Here is a 12775-nt window from a genome sequence, read left to right on the forward strand (position 1 = left end):
TTTTGGCAATCAGGCTGGAGATAAGTGTAACCACATTTCCTGGCACAATCACTTTATCCAGGGAAAGGACAGATGATGAGACGGGCTCCTGAAGTAAACAGAATTGAGCAAGCCCTCTTCTGGCTACCAGTACCAATGCTGGAGTTCATGGCCATTCTCTAGAAAGGTGCTAACATGTTTTCTGTTTTCTTTTCCACTTGGCTGTGAATTTATTTTTCAAAATTCTCCTGATAGTACCTGGCCACATTAACTACATAGTAGAGCTTAATTTCATATTCCACTAAGCATCATAAAGGCAACAAAATGGCCTTCATATATATGTGTATATATATATGTATATAAAGAAACGCTGCTATTTCTAGAATTTGTTATGTATATTTTTAATTATTTAGCCAACTAGGAACTTCACAAATCTCTCTCTGCTGCACAGCATGAGCATGAGGTTTATGGGATGAAGAAGGACGCAACTTGCTGGTGGCTGTTTCCTGTGCACTCATCTCTAATGGCAGAAGTACAGCAGAGGTAAAATGACCCGTTAGTACAGTAGGTCACTCAGAGCATTCCCATTCCATTGTATTGAGTAGAGGGATGCAGAGGCAAGCTTGTCATTAGACTATTTTCAGTCGCCATTCATCCTATCAACAGCAATCTTGAAAGTAATTTTTAACTGAATGTGATACATGTATAGAAGACTGTGAGAGTAGAAGGAAAAATGCTTTGATGTTCTGCAAATGACAAATATAACAGATACTGTAATTTAGCAGAAAGGTCTAATTACTATATACTAGTCAAGCTATTTACCTAAGATTGATCCAAATCCAGTCCCTGACTGGACAAAGTAGAAGAGAAGCAGCAGAAATAAGATTGATACGGCCAGAACTAAGTCCAAGAATCTAGCCAACAATAGTGCTCAAATAAAAATACCCATCTGGACAGCAGGGCTGGCACTCTCTGGCTACAAGGTTACTGGGAATGAAGCTAGCCTAGTTCTGCACAGCATCCCTGCTTGTGGCATTGCTGCATAACCGCAGTCAGAAATCGCTGTCTGGCTCTGGGAGGAAAGGAGAGAGGTAGGTAAGAAGGGGAATGGTGCAGAGACAGGTATTTCTGAAGATGGCAGGGGAAACTTTGCTGATTGTACTTCGGAATGCAAGATCTCAGCTATTCCACAGATCGGTGGGGTACCCATGCAACATGTAGGCTGCTCAGAGATCAGACAGACAGGCCAAGGAGAGAGGTCAGATGGCAAGATCATATTCCCTGGCAATGACATGAAGGAGTAGAGTTGGTATGACCCTCATTGACAGGATCAGAAGAGCACTGATTAGCTGCAACTCATTAACTGAAGGCTCATCCCAGTCCTCTGAAGAGTTCAGCCTTTTAACCCCACGACGAGCCACTTTTACGATAGATGCCAAGAAGAAATCAAGGAATTCAACAGCAAGATTAAAGTCTGTCTATGCATAAATGGAGAAAGATTTCTGTGTGATGAGCAGAACTCAAGATTCATAATGATAGCACTGAGTGGAAGGATATTAGGGCTGCATTCGGGTCCAATACTTCTCCAGGACACAAGATGTAAACACTGGTTATAATTTATGAGACTGGATGTTTGCAATATAGGGTCTAATTCAATGGATGAGAGAGCGAACCCAGCATGCTCAGAATGACATTAACAAGAACATGATTTATTGCATCCTGTTCAATAAATGAGGGGCACGGTCATTATCTAAATGACAAGTTCTTTAAACCAGGTATCCCACCATCTCTCCCCCCCCCCAAATGGTGTGTTGCTGACTTCATTCTATGGGATATGTGAACTGCTACTGAGATAACAGCCATGAATTTCAGTGAAAAGAGTAGGTCCTCAATATCTTTGAAAACTGTGTCTGTGATAGTTGCTTTCATCTTAAAACATGAATCATATGTCAGGTATGGCTTGGGAGTAGCTTTGAAGGGAGAAGGGTGGAATAAAGTCAGCAGCAGTTGTCTGAAAAAGAAGCAAGTGACTTTGCAAATCCTCGTTCCTTCGGTGATGTTAGCACCAGAGCATGTGCTTTGTCTCTGCTGTTCCAGCCACGAATTATGCCAAGAACAACAGAAAATTGTGTCATTTTCAAATCTGTTGTTGTTAAATAATTGATCGTTTTGCTGCCACCATGAGGACACCTTTAGAAACAATGCTTACATGGCAGTGAGTCTTGGGCTGTGAGAGATCTATGAAGCATGTTAATTAAAATTACTAATATAAAAAATATATTTTGGCAGTTGAAGATAAATAAATGCATGAGAGATTTGTTTCCTGACTTCCTATGGTCTGAAATTACAGATGACAGTCCTTCTATAGAGGGTGAGAGAATTCATTTAGATTAAATTATCCTTTCATTTCCTTTTCTAAAACATTAGAAAACCTCCCTAACTGACATTTTTGCCTTTGTGTCAGGGATAGCATTAAGAACAATTTTCTATGATTGTCTCTTCGACAGGCAGAGAACTCATTTTAATCGATACATCGTAAGCTGTTATTACAGCTATTTTCTATCTTAATTCAGCCTGCCCTTCATAATTATGTGGGGTTTTTCCTGTTTTTTAAAAGCTCTGGATGGTGGCGGATTTCCACCACCTAGTGGAAAAAGTCTGTATTGTCTGCTGGAAAGCTTTGCTCACATTTCTCTCTAGTGTCTGTTTTAAACCTTCCCATTGCAAGCTCCCTTTTAACAGCACTTATTACCAAAGTAGCTTTCTTTTTTCCATGCACTGGTAAATGTGCCCAGGTGTATGCAGCTCTCCTTGAAGGTGTCAGACATTACATATTCCACAAACCCTACATCTCGATACATAGGAATTGTAAGTCTGTGGTTTTAATTCAGCAATTTGTAATGTGAAAGGGAAACTGAAAAGCTTAAAAAATGGAGCAAGGTCTGCCAATGAATGTCATTGCTTCACTGCAGTCCATCTGCTTCGCAGGGAGCCCTGATCCCCAATCAGGTGCATACTCCAGTGCAGATTATGCCAAAACCCACCATATTTGTTCAGGCAATGTTCTGTGTCAGGATGTTCTGCGCTTTGGGTGCCAAGACTTAAATGCCAAATCAAGTCAGGGGAAAACTTCCAGAAAGGAGAAGGTTAAAGAAAGATAATGCAAGTGGCGCCATTACCACCTCTTCCTATTCCTGCCAGGAAAGTCTCTACCCCTTGCATCGGAGCATCTTTTCCCTTCCCACCTGTTCCAAAGTGAGCAAGATGCTTCCTTTGGCCTCAGAAGAGAAGAAACTACTTTTCAGATCCAGCTTTGAGTGTGAATTGCCAGAGGTAAGAGAATGGGGTTAAGAAGGTCTCTTCCTTTCACATTGTCCGGGTAGAATAATGACAGAGAAAAATCCTGTCCTTGTTGAACCCAACAGGATTTTTCCTATTGTTTTCCCTGGAAAAAAAAGATGCCATTATCTGGTTCTTATCACTAGATGACTCACATTATTTAGCTTATCTTCATAATGCCACTTTGAATCAGGAAAATGTTACTACCTCCACTTCACACCTGGAGATGTGCAACTCAGGGTGTCCTGGTTTAACCCCAGCCAGCAACTAAGCACCACCAAAGCCACTCTATCACTCCCCCTCCTCAGCTGGACAGGGGAGAGAAAATATAACAAAAGGCTTGTGGGTCAAGACAAGGACAGGGAGAGATCACTCAACCAATTACCGTCATGGGCAAAACAGACTTGACTTGGGGAAAATTAACTTAATTTATTGCCAATCAAACCAGAGTAGGGTAATGAGAAATAAAACCAAATCTTAAAACACCTTCCCCCCACCTCCTTCCCAGGCTTAACTTTATTCCTGAATTCTCTACCTCCTTCCCCCGCAGCGGCACAGGGGGATGGGGAATGGGGGTTGGGGTCAGTTCATCACACATTGTCTCTGCCGCTCCTTCCTCCTCAGGGCCAGGACTCATCACACTGTTCCTCTGCTCCAGCATGGGGTCCCTCCCACAGGAGACAGTCCTCCATGAACTTCTCCAATGTGAGTCCTCCCCACGGGCTGCAGTTCTTCACAAACTGCTCCAGCGTGGGTCCCTTCCCCAGGCTGCAGTCCTTCAGGCACAGACTGCTCCAGCGTAGGTCCCCTGCGGGGTCACAAGTCCTGCCAGAAAACCTGCTCCAGCGCGGGCTTCCCACGGGGTCCCAGCCTCCTTCGGGCATCCCCCTGCTCTGGCGTGGGGTCCTCCCCAGGCTGCAGGTGGAGATCTGCTCCCCCGTGGACCTCCCTGGGCTGCAGGGGGACAGCCTGCCTCACCATGGTCTTCCCCACGGGCTGCAGGGGAATCTCTGCTCCAGTGCCTGGAGCACCTCCTCCCCCTCCTTCTTCACTGACCTGGGGGTCTGCAGGGCTGTTCCTCTTACTTCTTCCCACTCCTCCCTCTGGCTGCAGTTTCTGTTTTGCAGCAAGTTTTTTCCCCTTCTTAAATATGTTATCCCAGAGGCACTACCACCGTCACTGATGGGCTTGGCCTTGGCCAGCGAAGTGTCCAGCTTGGAGCTGGTGGCATTGGCTCTGTCGGACATGGGGGAAGCTTCTAGCAGCTTCTCACAGAAGCCACCCCTGTAGCCCCCCTCGGCTACCAAAACCTTGCCATGCAAACCCAATACACAGGAACATTAAGGTGCAGATTTACAAAAGGCTGTCATCATGACAGTTAGTCACCTTTAGGAGTTATAGGATTCATAACACCTTTAGGAGTTATTGGGATCTGAGTGCCACAGATCCTGAGAGATCCTCCTCCTGTTTGGTTATCTTCCCAATCCTTTGGACTGAGTTCCAGGATACAGCTTTTTTCCAGCACCTTATTTCCAGCTAACTGCCACTTCATTCATCTGTGCTCAAAATTGAGATCTCCAAAACTCCAGCTCATTTGCCATGTAACGTTGGAAGCATGCAAACACATCTTTGCAGCAGAAAATTTCCCTGAGCATCTAAATACCGTCTTCTGGCAATGCTGATCAGTTAGCATCTAGTTCACAGCTAAGGTCTGCCAGGATTCAGAAATGAGCTGTTTGCACGTCTCTCTCTCCTACAGTGCCCAATCTGCTCAGTTTTTTAGAGCACATCTGATGAATCATGGTCTACACAGGATAAAAAAGGTAATGCTAGCATTACTGTCCCCTCTCCCACTTTGTCCAGTAGCTCAATGAGAGGCTGCTCAGCTATCATGTGGCAGGCTTAAGGAGGTTTCAGCTATTGCTTCCTATTTCTCAGGTGAGGGCTATAGCTCTCAAATTACAGGGCATTTAAATGTAGCTCTCAGAGGAACTTGTTAAAGTTGTACCATTTCCATGGAAAAATACATTTGAGGAAGGAAAGGTTTCACATAAACTATCAGTAGTTAGGACTGTCATATGAAGTTTATGTTTTTGCAGGAGGAACAAGAAAATACAGTGCATGAGTAGCTGGCAAAAAAATTAACAGCAGGTGAGAAGTATAATCTGTGGTATTAATAAGACTATCCCCCAAAGAGGCAACTTAATTAGAAATTAGAAACCCCATTGCTTTTTTAGACACCTAACAAAGAACTAGAACTAAGCTATACAACACAAATTGTTGGAAACTACCACAAAGACTTTTTACTTGTCAAGGACACCTGGAGCTGGCAAGGACAACCTGGATGGAAAAGTTTTCCAAATAGTTTATTGCATGCCAAGTACTGGTATTAGTGCTTGTTATTCCTAATTAAAGGATAGGAGACTATATCAACTGTTTGGGAAGGGTGTGTTTCCCTTCCAGTTAGTCTGTGTAATACTTTTGTGGCTGAAAAAATGTAGAGCCTGCAGTCCTTTAAATGGAAACAAGATTCTGCCCTAAGATGCACAGAATCTTGATGATATCTGTTAAAAACAAGATGCTTCACCTTCTGCCAAGATGGATAGCTAAACTCTCTATAAATACCATTCAAAATTTCTTATACACCAGAATGACAGCTTTAAGGAGACAAGCAAGAGTTTGTCTTGAAATGCCTTAAACTGCAACAGGTTGCAATTACTCAGAACAGAGAAATTGTTCAGATGGAAGCTAACCTGCAAGGACCAAGCCCAAACCAGAGGTCCCCCAGAAGGAAATCTGAATACAGAGGAGACTGCAGTCTCTCAGTGATGAGAGGTCTGACCCATTTTAAGTAGACCCGGTTCACTCTGGAGTATTTAACTGCTCCTAGCAAAAGTCGAAAGAGGCAGTTTGCTGGCTAGTTTAGGATGGCAGGCATTGCATAATAACATCATATTGGGACAGCTAGTGTAGCTACTTCAGTAGGATGATAGAAATCCAAACTACAACTCCCAGATTCTTATTGAAAGGGAAGTGTTGGTCTATAAAGCATAATGGAGGAAGTTTACTGAAAGAAATGCCTTCATCTTTACTAGCCCTGCAGTGTATTGGGAAGGGTTCTTTAAGTGGCGTAAGGAATTCTCCATCTCAACACGAGTGGATAGATCATGGATATAAAATTGCCCCTTGCATGATAATTTTCAAGAGGGCCTACATCTCCCCCAAATTAATGCATATGCCTAACCCTTGTCAAAGTAATGACTTAGCGGTATGTCTCCATCAATGTGTGAACAGCCGTTCTAGTCACTGGCAAAGTGTCATTTTATCACAGATCTGAAGGAAGAAAAGATGATGCTGAACAGACTAGTGAGATCCAAGTTAACCACCTCTCAGAAAACACTACCCCAGCTCCCAGGCCTGGCAAATGCCACGTGCTGAGCACAGGGCTCCCCAGCTCCTGCCTCACCTGCCCCCAGGCAGGGCTGCATTTCACAGGTCCACAGGGGCCACCACAGACCCTCTCCCAGGTATGCACATAACAGGCTCCGCCGGCCCAAAAACACCCATTCCCCACCTCCACGATGGGCTGAGGTTCCTCTTATCACAGTCCCCCCCCCAGCTCTGCCCTGTACACTGGCAAAGCAGATATTAGAGAGGCCCACTCCTGGGGCTGACTCGTCAGACACCACCACCTCGTCCATCTTCATCCTCTGATGCAGGCCTTGCCTGCCCACTGCTCCTTCCTTCCTTCCTTCCCCAGGGCAGGACAGGAGTAGAGACTTCACCTTGGCAATTGGTCTTCCCTGTTCTCCTGAAAGGCTGCTGCATTTACAGTGAAGGGAACTGCTGAAACGCTCAAGGACAGTTCAAAAGATACTTACGTTGTTTAATTCCTTTTTAGACTTGATTTGATCACGAGCCCCTGGGTGTACCATTGTAGTACATGGCAGAGTAGCTTCACAGACCTAGGATAATGGAGTCAGCAGTGACTGGACTGCAAATACTACAAGGAAACTTTACACCAGTACATTCACATTTCTCTCTTTTTAAGTTAATGGTTTTGATCAGCTGCACTTTTGCCAAACCTCCTTGCCTGGCAAGTAGCTGACTTGACATTTTCCATCAAAACAGCAACAGGCATCTAAAAACTCATTAAAAAGGCATTACTGCTGCCCTCGGGGAATAAAAAAAAAAAAAAAAAAAAAAAAAAAAGAGAGAGCCATTGAAGAAAATCAGGCTTTTCTAACAGCAGACTCCGAACAGCAGTGCCCCTTTGGCTTAAGCACCCGAAGGCGTCTCATTTATCTTCACACCCCATACTTCTGCCCTCCCGCCAGGCCCGGCCGCCTGACCAGCGCCTCAGCCTAAATTTGGATTATTCGGCCGCCAAACCGCCCGTGACCCCCCCCCCTCCGCCCCCTCTGCGCCCCTCTCCCATCGCACCGCACTGGCCGAGGCGGTGCCCAGGGCTCCCCGGGCGGCAGGCGCCGTGCCGGGGATACTGCTCCTCACGGGGTTTTGGGCCCAGCGCCATTCCCCTCCCCGCGCCCCTCAGGCCCGAGGCCCGGCCCGCCCGCGGCGCCGGCGGCCGCCAGGGGTCTCCCTCGGCCGCCGCGGAGCCGTTGGGCGCCCTCGTCACGTGAGAAGGGAGTGAGGGCGGGCGGGCGAGCTCCCCGGCCTGGCGCCGGCGCTGCTTTCCCCTCACGACAGGCGCCTTCTGGTGTTCTTCGGCCCGGTTTCTTCGTTTGCCAGCAGGCTTCCCCTTACTACAGAGGCCACGAAGTTATAAGAAATGGGAGAGCTGGCCGGTACCGACGACAAAACAAAAACCAACCAAACAAAATCCAAAACCCGCGGTTCTCGCGGCCTGCAGCACGGGAAGAGGAAGGTGAGGTGATTTCGACAGGCCTGCCGGGGACGTCTGAACTGACCATGGTTGCTGCTTCCCTCTGCCGAGGTGCTCGAATACGGACCTTAAAGCACCTGCTCAGACTGGAGAGAACTGCCTGGGAAGACACGAAAACGTGAAGAGCGTTAAGGAACAGCTTTCAGACTCGGGGCTGTTTCTGCTTTTATCGTTTTATCGTGATGTCTTGTCATGACCACCGTTCCTCGAGGAGGAGGCCTAAATGAGTCAGTCAGTATTTATTTATAGGTGCCGAATCAGTTCGCTAGATTTCATTCACTCCCCATGCACTTCAGCGAGCTGACTCACTTGCTGTCGATAGCTGGGGATCCTCCTGCTGCGGATTTTTATATGAAGCTGGATGTAGTTCACAACAGCCCCCAAATGCTAGGACCTCAGGGAGATCTCCTTTAAAGTCCCTCACTTACCATATCGGTGTTAAGCAAGAAGTGTAACCCAAGAGCTGCTTTGGATCAAAGCAGGGGCTCAGGCACACCAATCTGAGCAAAATCTTAGAGGTGAGCATCAACAAGAAACACTTCTAAGAAAACTTACACTCCACAATAGGTTGGCTGACGTTGGTTTTTTTTTTTAAAAAAAAACCACTACATTTAAAATTCTATTAAATATAGTATCATTAAATTCTGTGTTTGTTATTATTGGTAGCAAACTTTTCCTCAGTTACCTAGTTAGTTAAGCTTGCTCTAGGATGCAAAGTCAGTCAGTCACCGGTGATGCACAAAAAGAACTAGAATCCATGTCACACCTTCTTTTGAAAAATCAATAAAAATACTGTTGTTATCACCTACATACCTACCCATATGATTTTGAGTACTCAGGGAGAGGTCTTCTGAAGAAAATGCTTCAGTGTTCCTTTCAGAAATAAACTAAAGCGTTATTGGAAGTTAATGAATTAGCCATGAGCTTTTGCTGAGGAGCAAAGGGTGCCTGTGAGTTTCAAAATTCTGTGTCACCTTGTAGACAAGCACTGTTTCCCAAAGTCAGTTATGTGGTGAAGAAGATATTAAGATTAAATGAGCAGTGCAGAACTTGAAAAGCAAACCCATAATTATTAATAGATTTTTAAATTGGCAGGCAATCGATTTTTAAATTGTCCTTTCACCCTTGTGTGTAATGCAGTTTGCCTCACAGTGATAAATTAGCAGCAGCACTGTGCTGTGACTGTTTCTGCTGGAAGGTTCTCATTACCATTCAGGGGTTTTGCTGGCTCATCAGTGAATCGTGGACAGCATTTTAATTGCTGAAGTGTGGCCCAGAAACTAGAGAAAGGATAGAAAACAGTCTGTAAAAACCTTTTCTTGAATTCTAAGATGATTGGGTTTCCGAATAAAACTAACCTCTTTGGCCATAACATTGCTATTATGTATCCCAGAGGAGTACAGTATCCCAGACAGTACATTCATCCCCTCTGTCCCTCTCTTTAAATCTCAGTATTAGTGTTAATCTGTCAGGGAAATAAGAACAGTAACATGTAATGGCATGAATGTGCTTTTTTCCTTAATTGAAGAGAACAGTTCCCTTAATCCCAGTAGCACTGGGCTGCGATCTACGGTTTTGATCCAAGTTTCATTATTCGCCAACATCTTCCAAGATAAATTACACTAGCAGCCTATAAGAAGATCTGTTTAAGTGTCTTCTTGGACAGATGATTTTCAGTTGCTACTCAAAACATAAAGCCAGTTTTTAGTTGCTATTTGGCATTTGTTTTATCTAGGTGTTGCTTAATCAGAGTTCTAATTAGAACTGGTTGCAATGTTGTTTGTCAAAATAAACGTTTTCAAAACACTAAAGCTTTCGTGGAGCAAATTGCTTTGCTGCCATTTCCAATGGGGTAGGTTCTGAATCTCGGAGAAGAAACTCCAGTCAGGCAGGGTGAAATGAGTAAGAAAACTTGGAATTTTGGATCTGAAAATGCATATTTGCAGGTAATTTTGTGTGTGATTTTACAAGATTATGCTTTGATAGAATGAAAATAAATATTTGATCTTCAAAGACTTCAAAACCTCATGAAACAGGAATTTGTTCTTCAGATAATTCTAGTTCTGACAATACTCCTTCAGCTTTGTTCAACATTGTTCCACTCTGCTCATTTTGCAAATACCTTGACACTGCATTTAGTGTTCCTGAACAGTTTGGATTGTGTGCAACACACAGCATGTCACCTTCGAGAACATGTGGTCTAACTGAACTTGTGACAGTCCTTTTGCCACTCCTGGAATTTTCTCTTCTCTTTTTCCAAATTCAGCGTACACCTGTCATTGTTGTTTTTTACCCATGTTCAGCTTTGTTACCACTGAATGAAGCATGTGAACTGAACTCATGCTAGAGTTTAAGAATAAATGTTGTATTAAAATTCCAAGTATCTCAGAGGGTAAAAAAGCTTTCTTAAGAGTGTAATTGCCTTGCAGAGTTAGTGTAATATAAAATGACTGAAAAATTGGAAGGTAACAAACTATTTTTTGTAGTCACAGGCAATAGGTCAGGTAATAACGGGCTTAAATTTCAGCAGGGAAAATTTTAGTTAGACTTCAGGAAGAAAAGTTAAGCATGTGGTTAGTTAAGCACTAGAAGAGGAGACTTGTGGAAGCTCCATCATTTAAAAATTTTACAATGTGAATGGACAAGCATCTGTCAGGAAAGGTTTAAGTTAATCTGATGCTGCTGTCAGGCAAAGGGATGGATTTGAGTGCCTCTCAAAATCCCCCTTTACTGTCTGTGCATTATTTTCTATTGATGATGCTTACTGTCTGGATTTACCTAACCTCTGACTGGTTCATAGACAGGTCTCTATAAAGAATGTTTTGTCCTCAGTTCTTACATGCTGCTTGTAGATATTGAGCTCTGTTTCCTTCTAGAGGCGCACAAGACCAAGTGCAAGCTCATGGTAACGTGACCCCAGGGAAGGCAAGCAAATGTCTGCACTAGCCAATCCTCTACTGTTTATTACTGTGTAGTCTCTCCACGTGTAGTTTCACATAGTCAGATACCATCTGATGGTTTTGGGTTAACAGGAACATGGACTGTTGTGGAACAAAGGAGTGAATTTCTCAGCAAGCTAACCAGGGGAAGAAAATATTTTGTCTACTGATATTACCTAACCACCTAAAGATTCAGCCCACACTTCAGAGACTGGCACCATGATGCCTTTGATGGAAGCTGAAGATAATTTCTTGGTTAAATCTTTTAAGTGTTTCTCCTTGCTCACCAGCACCTTTCTAGTATTGTCCAGATTTATTCAGCAGGAAATTTCCTGAAGCCAAGTTGTCATTTCAGTAGTTAGTTGCAGCTGTTGAAAGAGATGAGTGTCAGTGGCATGTTCTTAAATCTACCTGAAGCCTTTATGCATCATTTTTATTTATGGTGGACTCAGAGAAATACTGAAGAGCAAATTACTTTGGATAGATACCTTTATAGCCTGTAGATAAGAGAAAAAGGAACAAAGCAGTACTACTGGGGAGAACAGCTGTGACTACTGTAAGATGAAGCTATTACTGTCAGATCACCTTCCTCCTGTTCTTTGTTGTAATGCCAGACATTGCAAAGGCTCCTGAGACGTGCAGCTATACAAGAACAGAGATCTTACCCTGCCTACAGGAGACAACATCCATATGCAGTATGGTGGTTACGCCACATGCCGTGGGAGCTTGGAGTTTACTAGTCACTTAGCTGTTTATTCAAGATGAGGATTACAGAGCTCTGCAATGAGCTGAAATTCACTTCAGGGTCAAGTCTGTAGAAGATTTTAAGAGTCAAGTATTGGTTTGTTTGGGACTATTTCACTGTCAGTAGATTAGACAGAAATGTTCCCCTGAAGGAGTCACTACTTGCTTGTTTGGGGGGGTACTCCAGAAAGTGTTGGTGGTGCGGTTGTGGCACTCTGGTGTCAAGGCAGCCCTCTCAACCCTTGCTCTGGTCTCGTATGGAAGCAGTTCTAACTGTAAACAGATATTGGTAGCTTGAGCTGAGAAGCCATAAGCAGCCGTATGCAGTGCTGCTCCATGTCTCTCTTGTATGCAAGTGGCTCCAACAACAGATGTGTTTCAGCAGTGCTAACAGGATACGCCTATGGAATTCCCTGGGACCTTTGCACTTTTTCAGTCACTGATCTTAATCACTGATCACTGCAAGTGAAGAAGCATTTAAACATGAAATGATGACTCAGGGCCTCAGTCCTGTGTGATACTGAGCACGCCTGCACATTGCTATGCCCCAGCTGGTCCTAAGTCTGTGGCAGTTGAGGGCACTCAGCACCTTGCAGGATCAAACCATGGAGTTAAAAAAAACCCCAACACTTATAATCAATAATAGAGACAGAAAAAGTTAATTTATTGTGAGTACTGATTGAATAACTAGATTAAGAGTAATGGAGGACAAGACCAGAGAGATGAGGAAGCTTTCATTTCTTCAGGGACTGTTGCTGTAGCACAGACTTTATTTACAGTCCCCTGCCAGAAAATATCTATTGACTGTTGGTGTCAGTTTCTGTTGGACCACAGACTGCTCTGATAGCTGCAGTTGCAACAAGGGATG

Source organism: Haliaeetus albicilla, chromosome 14 (assembly GCF_947461875.1).
Source record: "Haliaeetus albicilla chromosome 14, bHalAlb1.1, whole genome shotgun sequence".
In the NCBI taxonomy this organism is placed as follows: Eukaryota; Metazoa; Chordata; class Aves; order Accipitriformes; family Accipitridae; genus Haliaeetus; species Haliaeetus albicilla.